The following is a 15,439-nucleotide window of genomic DNA, read 5'->3' as shown; positions in this document are numbered from 1 at the left end:
CAGAGAGGGGACTGAGGCTCTGAGTCAGTGTTTTCTGGGGTGGTCCTAGGTAATTTTTAAACAATTCTGTCCCACACTTAGGAACATAGATAGAAAATTAAGCTCATAACCTACCACAGCCTCTGGCATGAAGTTGGGATATTACTAACCCTAAGTTGGGCAGACAAAGCACGGATTGAAGAACTCCTTGGGAAAAAATGTAGGGAATTGTGCAAAAATGAGCTGCTCACCAAAGCAAGAAATTCTATTTTTCCAATGTGGGTCACAATAATCATTAGTTTTATATAGCTTCGAAGAGAAGCTTATAGAAAAAAATCCAAAAAAACTAAAACAAAAAGAACAAAAAGAAAAAAAGAGACTGCCCTAACAAATCAGATTGAAGAGCATCGTTTTCGGATAAGAACTTAGGCACTCTAAATCTCCATGGGATTTCCTGAGGGGCCTGAGTTCTCTGGAATATGCTCTTAGACATTTCATTAAACTAAGGGCATGTACCTCTCCCATGGAGTGAGATGGTTTTGGAGAGTCTGGGTTAGGTCAGAAATCTTATGTCAGGGGATAAAAAACATGACTAAAACATGACCTTTATTCATGAGAAGTGTATGATCTTCTTTAGCAATACTGACAATTTCCACTCAAATTCAATTTTGTAGTCTATTACAGGGAATTTATACTCCTAAGGGGGTAGTAATGTATGGTAGACTAGAAACTTGGTCCACTGAATCATGTAATGCATCCGTACTGCTTTTGTGTGCCTTCTTTTTCAAGTCAAGATGTTACTTCTGTAAATCTTACAAATCTGAAGTCAGCAAATTCAACCTGCATTTGAAAATATTCACCACCAGATAAGTGATTAAAAGCTATTTCAAGACATCTCTACTTTTATCTCCCTTGCAATGTTTGCTCTGTGAGTAGCATGGGGAAACTTTACAGCTATTAGTCCCTGAAGAAAAGATCAAGCGATTGTCCCCCTTGTGAAAAGTAAACTAGTTCTCTTTTCCTGTTTTGGTCAGCATATATGCTCTTTACAACAAAAAAGACATGATCATACTCGATTTTTTTCTGTGACTAACACTTATGGTAACTCTCAGATTTTCTTTTGTTCCAAGACCCGCAGGAGCCATGAGAAAGAGTTGAAATTTTGACCTGGTGACAGCCAAGATTGGACCTCAAAATGTCCTTTTCTTGTGGCTGGTTTGACACCATTAGGGAAGAACAAGCTGTCTAGGTAATTACTCCGTCTGTCAAGAGAAAAGGCCTCTTGAAAGTTGGAAGTTTGGCCACCTACAAAGTAGGTAGAGGAACTTACCTAAAATCTAATTCATGACCAGATGTAGAAATTAACATTTTATTTTTAAATTTTCATCACATTATTTCAAACATACTTTCCCATTTGTTTGTTTTATAAGTATTAATATGAAGGACTTTTGCTTCTACAGTTAGGCAATATTTAAATAGTGCTACCATAAACGCTGTTTTCTTGTATTTTAGAGACTGGTAACAAATATTATAGTTAGCTACTTACAGATTCATGTAAGTTTAGGTATTAGCAGCAAAATCTATAGATGATATGGCCTACAATAAACTATGGAAATTGGTTGCCACACTTGAAAAAAATAAATGCTTAAATATTTCCCTTTAAACACAATTAGAGACATAGGCTTACATTTGGAAATTCAGAAAAAATGTTTATTTTGATTATTAATGTGTATTGTCAGAAAGAATGGCCATATCTAAATATTTCATATATTTGTCTAAAAAGAATATTGCTGGGGAAAAAAAGAAAAACAAACCTGGGCTTTTATTCTAGTCACTGCACTTGTCAAACTCTACTTGAATGAAAGTACTTAGTATGTATTATCTGAGGATTATGATAGCTTTGGCACAGCATAAAGTGAAAATTTATTGTTCTAAAGCATTTACACGAAGAGATGGGAAATGAAGATTCTGACTCTACAAAGATTCTATGAAGATTCTGAGACTATAAAAAAATGAAAAAGCAAGTAATTTCCTTCAAGTTTCAAGTTTTAGGTAATAAAATATATGCCATGTATGTTCTATGACCCCTCATTCATTTATATAACCAAATTTTAAATTAACCTCAATAATTTTATAAGTCATCTGAACAGTTTTAATATTTTGGGCTCCTGCCAACACAGATGTTCTGGAACCAAATTCTGTAAAGTCAAAGGGCCTAGAAAGTTTTTATAAGGTTTAGATTATCATCAGATCAAAATTGGAGCCTCAAATGGAGCTTGGTTACTTTCAAGCTTTTCTCAAAATGATATTTAGCAAGAGACAATTAAGAAATAATCCCTCTTTAAACTTAATCTCAGTCCTAAAATCCTTTGATCCATCAACAGTTACTGAACATACAACATTCTAGTTACACAGGAGAAAACAAAATCTAAGTCAAAGGGAAAAGAATTCTTCATCTTCATGTCACTTAGAGCCTGCCAGGCAACCATAAGCTATATGCTGGTTTACTTCCCTTGAGCATATGTTCCAAGAATTTAAAAAGAGTCAAAGAAGAAATTGTTTATGTGTATATTATGTGTGTGTCTGTATGTATATATATCATACAATTATTACACATAATTATACATTATATATTAAAATATTTAATTATATATAGTATTTAAAGAGACAAAAAATGTTTGACCATTTATAAACTCATACCCTTCCTGAAAAAATATCAGATTATAAAACAATATACTGCAATTTAGTGCTAAAAAACATTTTTTATTTGCCAGAAATGTAAATGTTTATATAATTATATATGATATCTATCAATAAAACAGCAATTCAATTAGTAGAACTACATAGGAGACCTTGAACAAGATGAAGAGTTTAGTACTGTTCATATATTTGTATCAAATGAATTGAAACTCAAAGAAAAACATTTAAAAAATAACTAAGTAAAAAAAAAATTGTTGAAATAATGTTCAAAACATGCTATTTTGGGTAATAATTATGTGGCTAACATAATGCTAGGCACTTTTTCCAGCACAGTATAAATTAACCTTGACAATCACACTAAAAGTCCAGCATATCTAATTCGAATTTTTAGACATGAGTGTCTAAGGTGTACAGATGTAAACTAAGTAAATCAGGATCATGTGGTTAAAAAGTAGGTCCTCTAAATTAAGATATTATACGTTTCCCAATCTATTTCTGTTGTCTATTGAGAAGCAGTATAGGATAGAGGTTAAGAACCTAGTGTCTTCTGTATCTTCAGTTCAAGCTGTGTGACCTTGAACAAGTTATTTAACTCTGTTCTCTAACCTTTAAAATGGGGCAAAAATAGTATCCATATTAAATGAATAGATGTTGTGAGATCTGAATGTCAATACATGTACGTCATGTAGAACACCACAGAGCACACGGTAAGTTTACAATAAATGTTATCTAATATTACTAGGGGTTCACTCTTTGACCCTTAGGGAGTTACTTTGGCAGATTATATTTTCCTAAAACGGCCGTTACAATAAACCACTCGCTCATCTCACAATGTGACCTTGCGCTACTCCATCAAGAGGTTGAGTCTATGTCCTCTTTTCTTGAAGCTGGGTGAAACTTTGTGACAGTCACAACCAATAGAACTTGATGGAAATGAAGTTATATGACTTACAAGGTTAGATCATAAAAGGATGATCGTGTGTCTGCCTCTCTCTGTTTCCGTGTCACTCTGATTCCGTCTCTGACTTTGTCTTCCTCTGTCTCTGTCTCTTTCTCTCTTTCTACCCTTGCTGTTAGAATCCAGTCACCAGGTTGTAAGAAAGTACCAGTCATATATATGTAGAGTATGTGTACACATTCCAGCCAAAACCTCCAGCTAAATTCTAGTCAAGAGCCACCATCAACTGCCTGACATGTGAGTGATAAAGACTTTGAAATAACACCAGTCCATTTTCATGAGATAACCTGAGGAAGAACCATCAAGCTGAGTCCAGTCACCCCCATGATGATGAGAGATACAAATGAGCAATCATTATTGTTTTAAGCCACCGTTTGGCGGGTGCTTTGTTATACAGAAATAAATAACCAGCACAGTCACCAGGTTTTCTTTTGAAAAAATAAATTACTAAAAATAGGATAATTGAATACATTCCTGAATTTGATTTTTTTAAAAATCTAGTTACTGAGCTGAAGCATCTTTTTCTCCTAAATGTATAGATCTTATGTAGATATAGAGAGTCACAGCTAGATTTAATGAAATTTTTCATTTTCTGCTACCCAGAAAGAAAGGGATGATCCATCCTTACTCTGAGCAAGGTTGGCACATGATGGTGAACAAAAACCACAAACACACATACGAAGGTCTTCCTCCTAAGGTCAAGAGAAGAGTATTTCCATGAGCAACTAACTACCACAGTGCCAGGACTTTGGGGTCCTTCTTATGGGATCAAATGCAAAGAGTTCTGATTCTTGATAAAGAAAGCAAGGCAGATAGCAGCTAACTTGCCCAGACACATTGAAGATAACCATGAGGTGCTCTGATGCTCAGGGAAATGCAACCAACCAACTCTTTCAACACATAAAACGAAACACCAATCATTGTCTTCCAATTTAAACATAATACTGGTATCTGAATTCAAAGTGTTGAATTATAATTCAGTTGCATCACCCAGCTTTACATATCAAGTCTAGAGGCTTTGACTGTTTCAAGAACAATCTGTTGGACAAAGAAAGAAAAATCTCTCAAAGAGTGCCATTTGCTTGGGTAGTATCAGGCCCCGTAAGTGGACTTCTATAAAAAGAGAAGCTCACTGAATTAATACACTGAAGAGAAAAAGAGGGGTAAATACTCCTTGAGTATAGGGCTTTACATATATATTAAAAGGCAAACCCTGTAATTTTCACAAGGAATGAAACAGGCTCATTATTCTCTCACTTTGAGAAACCATTCTTCACTCAGGAAAGAAGTCCACGATAACTCTATAAAACAGAATACCACCCTTGCCAGCAATTTGGCTTTTTTCCAAAGAAAAATGCGGAAGGAAAAAAAAACAAAACATTAAATAAGGGAAATTAATCCTAATTACATAGCTATAGAAATGTAATTATGTTGAAGATAATACAATGTTGCCATTTGACTTTAATGTTAAAGAAAGCATCTTGTCTCAGCAAAAAAAAAAAAAAAAAAAGTCCTAAGTAATCATAATAACATAATAATGTCTGCTGAGAACACGTCTAACTCACAGTCATACAATCCACACCCCCACCTCATTCTAAATAGTCAATTATTTATATTATATCATTTATAAATTGATGCATGCTATAAGCTGGTAAATCATTTGTGGGTTATATAAATGCAAAAATAAGTAACCAAACATAAAATCAGTTATTTAAAATCCAAAAGTAATAATGTAAGGCTTTGATTTACCAAAATGTGCTTAATAGTGTTTTGAATCTTTCCCCTGGTGATAAACAATATGAATTACATAATGAGATATATTTGTTTAATAGTTGGGCCAACTTATTCCAGCTTGTCAAATAGCCAAGACTTTATCTATTTTTTTACTGCTGCCGGGCTGATGGCCATCTCTGTGTATATGTTTTAAAATCTTCACTGGATGGCAAATGAATAAAGCATAAAAACAATTTAGCCCGAGATGGCTTTCTGTTTCAAGAAAGTTTGTGCTTGGTAACAATCAGGATTACTGAGGACTTTTAATTATATCTGTGGTCCTTGCATTACAAACAGATTAAAAGGTTCCCAGAAGAATGGGAATCCTTTTGACTGTCAGGTATAGAAAGGAAAGACTGAGGTTAGAGACATCCCTCTGAACACAAACCCTGACACCATTTTCTCTCCTGCTCTGAGGTCACAAGGACCCACATGTACAGAATTTCTGTACACTACAGTTTACATGTGTTTACTCTGGCTGGTGCCTGTCTCCCAGGAGACTCCTGATAAGCATCAAGAAATGTAGTCTCTGGTGATCAAAAGGACGAAGTCTTTGTCTTCCTCAGAAAAAATTTTTTAAAAATATGCATTACAGTGTTTTTACTTTCTCTTTATATGCTCTATAAAATTCCTTATTTATTAAAATCTTAGTAGTTATACTTTGTCTTGAGAAAACATGGCTTTGTAGATATGATATAAAGAAAAGGAAGAAGAAAATAATGACACCACCACCAACAATTAGTAAGAATCTTTAATTTGCCAGGCACAGTACAAAATACTTTTCCATCTGGCCCTGCTAACTTTAAACTGTTGCTATTTAAAATGAAGTGATCTTTTTTATGTTATTTTGTCATGTGTTTCTTATTATTTCCTTTGGGCTATCTTTGCTATACACTTTGTGTCAATGATATGAGAAATTCAACTAATCAGTTAGGTATCTGATCAAGTCTCCTTTTCACTAAAAATAATTAGTGGCCACCAATGCCCCTATCACACAGGACAGCTCCCTAACATGTTCTACCTATTTCTCCAGGATTACTATTAATCATACCCCTCTTGAAAATGCCAAGTTTCCTCTTGCCACAGAGCTTTGCACATGGTGTTTCCTTCTCCAGTAATTTCCATCCTTAATCCTTAACCCTTAACCCAAACTCCTTCCTCACATTTCAGCTTAATCACCTCCTCAACTATTCCTTCCTTAATATGTTCACATTATGATAAATACATATCATATACATCATTATACACTCTCATATCAATGAACTCCATACATTAGAGCATCCATATTAAAGTGAATTTTGGTTAATATTTGCCTTCTCAAGACTAAAAGCTCCAGAAGGGTGGGAAAAAATATACATTTTTTTCTAATTAGTAGAGCGGCTGGCATAATGCTTAATAAATGTTATTTAAAATAAAAAAATAAATAAATTAATGAGTGAAGGAGTTAAACTGGTTTTAGACAGGTTTTGGCTTCTCAATTGATTTCCTGAGATACAAAGAGAAAAAGTATCTTATTTCTCATACCTTGCCTATAGCACATAAGTACAAAGCACAAGTGCTACTTCCTGGTTCCACCCAAATCTTTACATAATTAAGTATTAAGCCACCAACTAGGGAGGAGGTACTGATGAAGAAGGGCTCCCGGGGAACTACAGCAAACCAGGAGCATGCTACAGGGCAAAATTGTCAAGGCAAAGAGTAAGGATCACCATCAGAGAGATGCATTCACAGCCAGCAGGAAAACTGCATGCATCACATCCAATTGGTTAGGCAAGCATAGGAATATAAGGAAGAAGAATGATAGGAATATCCCAGAGAATTACATGGGGTACCATCTGGGCTGACTGCTTAGTTCAAAATGATTTCCATGATGCCATAATACTTTTCCTCTTCCCATACTCCTCTCTGCTAGAATAGCTGAAGGATCCACAGGGCAGACTTATCTAGACCAGTCATTGGTTTTCAAGCTCCTAACCACCTCTCCTGGTTAAAGGATCAGTAGGTTACTCAAGCCAGTCCAATACGAATTCTTCCTTGGGAATTTTAAAACTCAGAATGAGATAAACTGTTCAATTGATTATAACCCAATTAAAATGTTAAGATGCTAACAGTCATATGCATCCATGGTATAAAAAGAAGACTGTCACTTCTATAGTAAAAAATAATGAAACAGGCATGCACAGAGAAGAAAAGCAGTGTGTGTGTGTGTATGTGTGTGTGTGTGTATGTGTGTGTGTAACGAAGCAAAAGAAGGGAAGATGGGAGAAAAGAAGGGGGAGTGAGGCGAGGGAGAAGATGGAAAAAGAAAGGGAGAAGGAGAGAGAGGAAGAGAGAAGGAGAGTGAAATATGACAGATTTCAAGTCCCCATAATACTAGCCATGCTTCAGCCAGTTCCACTCCTGACCCTTCCAAGGACTGGATATGTGAACCCAAAGTGTCTCCTTTCTTGTTTAAACTAGTTGTAGTTGGTTTAAGAGAGCACAGAAATACCAGGGTGAGATACAAATATTAACTGAGAGGTGTGATGCAGAAGTCAGGTTCTGATGAATTTCTTTTTTATGCAGTACTTCTACTTGGTTCCCTGTGCATGGTCATGGGGACTGAGGGGTTGCTAGAGGGGGGAAAAATGTCACAGTAATGTGATGTGGTTTCACCAGGTTGAGCCATTAGAAAGCCTGAAGGCATAATATCATAATGTCAAAGAACAGAGGAACATAAAGTTATAAGACGCTATCTTGCTATAATACCTCATAGATTACTGACCACTATTAATGTGCTTAGATAGTCATGAAACTAGGCAATTTATGTAAGCAATCCAGGTATTTTTATGCACACACTTTCATTAAGTAATGCTTACAAAATAAGCAATAAAGTAAGCAATAATTTTTTTACATAATATTGGCAAGCAAACAAACATTCATCTGGATACTCACTTCAGAATGTTTACCTGCACCTCCATCTTTTTATATACTAAATTTGTATAATGTATGCAAATTAGCAATTGAATGTGATTTAAGTTTTGTTGTTGACTTGAAAAAGTTTTGACTTTTTCTTTCACTTTCTCTCTCTCTCTTTCCTACCCTTAAGAAAAACAATTTATGTTTAAGAATTCAAAGAGTAGGGAAAACAACTGAATACATCCCGGTTTTTATGTTTCATGCTAATTTATTCATTCATTAAAACTATTTACTGTATGATGGGGAATGGATTACTAAACATAAAAAAGATGAAAAATTCAACTTTAAAACAGTATCGTTGAGCTTATTTGTTTAGAATGTTGAAACTATCTGCTTCCTATCTGTAGGAGTACATAGTAGGACTGGCATTCTGTCTCCTCCTCACCGGTGTATAGTAACCATTTGATTGATGACTTCAAAATATCCTTAATATGGACCCCAGGGATAATGCCTTATTTGTCCTCAAAGTCCTCTGCTCCAATCTTGACTCCCTAGACTTTGCAAATCCTCCAAGTGGGAGCTTCAGCTGTTTTCTACCTTTAGAATCAGCTCCATTCAGTTCCTGAGCCAATCTAAGTGCAAACCATGTCAGAAGTTCACAATATATCTGGCAACGATTTTTATTTCAATCAATTAATTCCAGCCTTTCTCTATAATGCTCCTTTAAACTATAATAATATTGGCTTAATTAATAAAAAGTATGGGTCTAGCTTAGTTTCCCCCGTCAAATACTCTTGTTCATTCAGTTATTAAACTGCCCAGAAATTCAGCTTTGTAGGCTGGGTCTTGATCACCTGTTTGGTTCCTTTTAGCTCCCTTTACCAGACTCTCAGGCTAACATATTTCAAGGCTACCTGCTATAATATGACAAATATTGGGACATATTTATACTAAAACCATGTTTATCTGAAATTCAAATTTAACCAGATACTCTGTTTTTATTTTTTACTTCTGGCAATGGCCATTTGGGTCCAGGATGTGAACCAGTAGCAAATAAACAGAATCTCTTGGGCAGTATCAAAAAATGGGAATAAAGGTGCAGACCTACTAGAGAATGGACTTCAGGACACGGGGAGGGGGAAGGGTAAGCTGGGACAAAGTGAGAGAGTGGCATGCACATATATACCCTACCAAATGTAAAACTGATAGCTACTGGGAAGCAGGCGCATAGCATAGAGAGATCAGCTCGGTGCTCTGTGACCACCTAGAGGGGTGGGATAGGGAGGGTGGGAGGGAGGGAGACACAAGCGGGAAGAGATATGGGGATATATGTATATGTATAGCTGATTCACTTCGTTATAAAGCAGAAACTAACACACCATTGTAAAGCAATTATACTCCAATAAAAATGTTAAAAAAAAAAAACAAACAAAACCTTATCTAGCCCAAGAAAATACTTTGGTATGATGTCAGATCTCACTGTCCTGTTAGTCCTAACTGAGTCCCTCTTTTTCTAGTAGGTACCCCTGATGTTTTGTGGGAGACTTTACTCAAGATCTCAATTTTTTTTTTTTAATCCACAGTTTCAACTAGGTAGTTTCAAAGGTCTCTTCCAAGTCTAAACTTTATAGTCTCAAACTAAGAGTTATTTCTCCCTCAAATCCTAGCACTCCTAAATATAAATCCAGGTTTTATCATATGAGCCTAACTCCTTGGATCTCTTACTCCCGTGTCATCAAGAGTTAAGCTCTTGAAGAATGCCAATGTCTGGAGTTACACTATGTCTGTGAATGTCACCACAAGGTGACAGTTACCCTGGGAATATGAAAATATTCTATATTCCTCCAGATTTTCATAACAGAGAGCATTAAAGTTCCTATTAAGATAATTAACAAAAGGGAGGTTATACTTATACTTAGAAATTTCCTTTAAGGGTAGCATTATCCTGCACATGATTACAAATCTATACTAATAGCCTTGTTTGTCCCTTGCCCGTAGTTTAGAAAAGAATCTAAAATTTTAAGTGTGATTTTCTTGCTGCTCTTTTTAATTCTTAGGTATTCAAGAGAATTATATTACTTAGGGCATACCTATGGTCATTTTTCTAAATAAGCCATAGTCTCTTATTAAAGTGAAACTAATTTTTAAAGACCTGTTCAAGTAGATCAAAACAACTGGGGGTAAAAAAATATCCTAGAGGATCCTAGAAAATAGACATGTCCTTGCGAATAAGTTAATTTTGTACCTCACATGACACATACTTTTTCAAATGAGGAAAAAAAAAAAACTAATACCAAATATCATTTGAAATAATATATGTCAGTTATCTCAATGACTAGTATTACTAATTTTATGAATGCCTGAAACTGAGTTCCCCTGGTGGAGTATTGAAATCAGAGCACTGGAATCAGATATAGACTCAAATATAGAGAAAGAATATTACAGCATATATTTGCAAAACTAAAATAATATAAATGCTCAGTAAAACAACTGGGGAAAACTCAAAGAATGTTGTTTGTAGATAGCTGTCATTTATCCAATCCAAACTAAGCTATCATGAAGATATTACTAGTATATTTATTACTCAACTGAAATGATGGTAGGTGTTATTTCTAGAGTTTAACAAATCAAATCAGAGAATCTAAAATAATTATGCTAATTATATGGTTTAAAATTGTAAGAAAGAAATGAGATTCATTTCTTGAACTCAATTCTCCTTTATAAAAAGTAATAATGACAATAAAGCAAAAGTGGATGTACAGGAGCAACAAAGCAGAACTGTTTCTATTCCAGGTATCAAAGTTGATGGGGAACCATGAGGTATACTGGCCTACTGGGAATAAAGAAATAAGTTGTACCTTCTAGAACCCAGTAATATCAGTAGTTGCCTTGGAATATGTTGAGGTTAAATATGTAAGTCTATAGAATGTATCTGTCGAACAAATAAGGTCTCCGCTACAGAAAACAGGCCCTGATCAAACAGACAAAGTGTTCAAAGACCAAAAATGCTACTTAATATGACAATGTCACCTGTCACCTACATACTAAGGCATTTAATCAGCAAACCAGGCCCTAAATATAAAAACTGATTTTACTTGAAAATCAGTGGTCCAGAAAGGTGAAAGTAAAGAGAAACCAATTTTGGAGTTCGAAAGAAATGATGAAAAAATTTAAAGAACAAACAATATATTTGATACAAAAAAAGGCACAATGAAATATGAAGTAGGAAGATAACACTAAAGTAACTAGCATCTTCTGAGTACTTACACTGATTTGGTACTATCGAAATACCTTACAGAGTTATCCCACTTACTCATCAAACTTGCTTTTGAGTTAGGGTCTATCATCCTTATATGCTGAGGAGAAATACACCCAGAAGATTTAGTCACTTGTTCAAAATCACCTACAAAGTAATGAAGCCAAGATTTAAAGTGAGTTCTGAAATCCAAGTCAGTGTTGTTAGCTGCTATACTATACCATCCCTGTGTGCTACATAATCATTTACTGATGATGAGTTGGAGGGCATTAAAAATGAATAAAAGAAATGGATGTATAGCTACTGGAAATCAGGAGAGTCTGAGTCAAGAACAGGCTTAGACAATGACTAGCTACACTGAGCATAGGCAAGTCACTTTACTTCTCTGGGCCTCAATTTCCTCATCTGTAAAATTAGGAAATCCACTGTGGTAGGTTTTGGCAGTGATAGCTCCCAATCTGTTCACGTCTTCCTGGATCCACACCTTTGGCTAGATGTTTTGCACACTGATGCTTGGCCTGCCATTGCAACTTGCTTTGGCAGAAGGGACAGTGGGAAATGTGATACAAACGGAGGCTAGAAAACTCCTTGCTCACTAGAACTTACCCTCCCTTGCTGCTTCTGGGAGTCCTGGAACAGCAAGTATGTGAATAACCCAGCGTAGCCTATTAGAAAAATGTAACCGAGTCACTCCCACCGCCTCAGCTGACAGCACCAACCATCAGACATGTAAAAGAGCCAGTGACTGGAGGCACAGGAGTGAGTCCAGGAAAAGCCATCAAAAGAACTGCTTGGCTGAGCTCAGCCCAAATTGCTGACTGATAAAACTATAAGCTAACAAATGATTGTTGCTTTCAGCCAGGGGTCAGCAAACGTCCTGTATAAGGCCAGATAGTAAATGTTTTAGGCTGTGTGGTCCATAAGATCTCTATCACAGCTACTCAGTTCCATTGTTATAGCGCAAAGGCAGCCATAGACAATGAGCATATACATGGGTATGACCTTATTCCAATAAAATTTTATTTACAAAAATAAGTCAGCAAAAAAAAAAAAAAAAGACAGGACCTGGATTTGACCCTTGGGTAGTAGTTTGCTGACCCTTGTTTTAAGCCAGTAAATTTTGGCTTGGTTTGTTAAACAGCCAAAGCTAACTGATACCTTGATTAAGATGAGCTCATTAATATTAAGAAAATCAATTCTGTAATTAGAATTTGCATTACAGGTGAAATGAGCCTTACATTATTCCAATCAAAATCTGCCCCCAAAATACCAAGTTTTGTTGGTTTGTGTTAATTAATTAATTAATTTTTGGCTGTGTTGGGTCTTCTTTGCTGTGCGCGGGCTTTCTCTAGTTGTGGCAAGTGGGGGGCTACTCTTCGTTGTGATGCGCGGGCTTCTCATTGCAGTGGCTTCTCTTGTTGGGGAGCACGGGCTCTAGGCGTGTGGGCTTCTTGTGGCACGTGGGCTCAGCAGTTGTGGCTCACGGGCTCTAGAGCGCAGGCTCAGTAGTTGTGGCACACGGGCTTAGTTGCTCCATGGCATATGGGATCTTTCCGGACCAGGGCTCGAACCCGTGTCCCCTGCATTGGCAGGCAGATTCTTAACCACTGCGCCACAAGGGAAGTCCCCCAAAATACCAAGTTTTCATCAGTGAATAGAAAAGAAAATGCTTGGTTTTCTCCAATTCAAATTTATTTTTGGTGAAAGTGATTGCTTTAAAACTTTGGGTATGTTACTAAAAGTATATTAACTAGAGCAATATAAATATAACTGAAATTTCACCCAATACTTCTTCCTTGGCCCTATGAGAACAGCACTCTCTCTCTCACATGCATGTACACACACACACAGTAAGAATAAAACTTTAAAAATCACTAGTTAAGTGTGCTTTAAAAAGCATGGTTGCTAAGCAAAATTATAAACCCACTGATCTAAGGAATGCTAAGGAGAATTAAAATAAAGAAACCAAAATTTGCAAATATCTTGCTATGTATAGTATACGTATTATTCAATACATAGTGTCAAATGTGGTCCTCCCTGTGATGTGCCACTGGTAAATGCAACTCTAAAATATAATAGTGAAGAGAATGGATGATGCTGAGGAACATGGTAGTACTGAAAGACCTGTGTGTCCTTGAATGCTGAATGAGGGTAATTTTGACCCAAATGTGTCACTTTTAATTTATGCAAAATATATGTCCAAAGAAATTCAGTCAATGTTATTAAGTGAGGGAAGCATTTTAGTGTAAAAGTGAACTGATAACATCAAAAGTGCATATGTATGTATGGATGGAGTGGAGGGCGAGGTTGGGATGGGGGTAAGAGAGTCAAAAAAGAAAGAACAATTAGCAAAGAGTACCGTTCCAATTGGGCTTGAGAGGAAAGTACAGTTTAAAGTAGAGTGAGAACAGTTCTGAGTTGCAGGTTAATTTTAGGGAAGAAAAAAAAAAGCCACGTCTAACCTAGAAACCTATCTGGGTTAAAAAGTTCAGAGTATTAAGACCATTAAGAACATTCTAGAAGCTGTCAAACTATGTTAGGAGAATTCATGAAGAAACTAGGGAATGCCCTTATGAGTAGTCAGGGATCAGGCAGATGGATTCAGACCAATATTTTTGGAAGTAGGTTGAATATAAATAGAAAATAGTTGTACAAATGATAGGACCTTAGTTCTCAAAAATACTTATATCTTAACACTAGGTGTTAAGATCAAAATTATGTAAAAGTAACTACAACTTAAGCAATGAACAATTTGTAGATTAATGCTTTATTAGACACATGGTTTATGAATAAATAGATTGATTCATAATTTATTTTTCATTAATGTATAAGTTGCTTAGTCACAGACAGCAAATGATTGGAACCTATTAGCAAAATACAGGAAAGGAAGAAAATTTTTACTCAGGGTATGCCTTAGTTAAGAATTACCTTAAATTTTAAGAATTACTAGGAGTCATTTCTGTAAACTGCGGAAAGGAATATAAATTGGTACAATGTTCCTTAAAATATTTTGGCATTAAGCATCAAGATCCTAAATGTTTATGTATTTCATTTAATTCTACTCATAACAGTAAGTACAATAAAATTTTATGCACAAAGATGTTCATTACAGTCAAATTTAAATTTTTTTATAAACTGGTAACAGCAGGGAGGCCTACAGTTTTAAAAATAGTTAAATAAAATATGAATTAATACATTTTATATGGCCATTGAAAATTTTGAAGAGTTCTAACAATCTGAGAAACTTATTATTAGGTAACTAGGATAAAAGCAAAATAAAAATCGCATGTACATATTGATCTTGTCTGTGTAAAACATTTATTTGTCAAGAAAAATCTGTCAGAAAATATGTTAAATTAATAATAGTAATTATACTTGAGTAGTAGCATTTATTCCTTTACACTTTTAAAATTTTCTAAATTTGCAACTATGAACTAATACTGTTTTTATAGAAATTTAAAAATAAAATGTCAGAAAATACTATTCCTTCTAGCTGAAAAAATCTTAAATGTTTCTTCATTCGACATTCAATGCTGGTCACAATCTGTTACAAAACATCTTTTTTATCCAACTTCACTCTTCCTTCCCACATAATGCAGATAGACTGATGGTACTTTCTTATTCTTAGGTTTGCATTTCTCTGGCCCAGTGCCTTTGCCCAGTTCCGTTTACCTACAGCATTTCACCTGTTTCTCTCAATCTGTCTCCTTCCTGTCTTGAAATGCTCTTCCAGGTATCCTCACATCCCAGAAGCCCCACAGAACCACTGTGATGAACAGTTCTCTCAACTCCTTTTGACAATTATATGCCACCTTTATAATTTTAAGTGATAGAAACCCAATTAAACCCGTTTTTACCAGAGAGGAAAAAAAGAG

General features: G+C 35.4%; 1 protein-coding gene across 1 annotated transcript in view; it reads right to left on the bottom strand.

The window, feature by feature from the left end:
* The window catches only part of PTPRD (protein tyrosine phosphatase receptor type D), a 2,142,992-nt gene that overhangs the window by 1,795,381 nt on the left and 332,172 nt on the right, over positions 1–15,439 (bottom strand). The window lies entirely within an intron of this gene.

This window comes from Balaenoptera borealis, assembly GCF_965194805.1.
Source record: "Balaenoptera borealis genome assembly, chromosome: 8".
NCBI classification, from domain to species: domain Eukaryota; kingdom Metazoa; phylum Chordata; class Mammalia; order Artiodactyla; family Balaenopteridae; genus Balaenoptera; species Balaenoptera borealis.
This window is presented reverse-complemented; position numbering and strand designations above follow the sequence as displayed.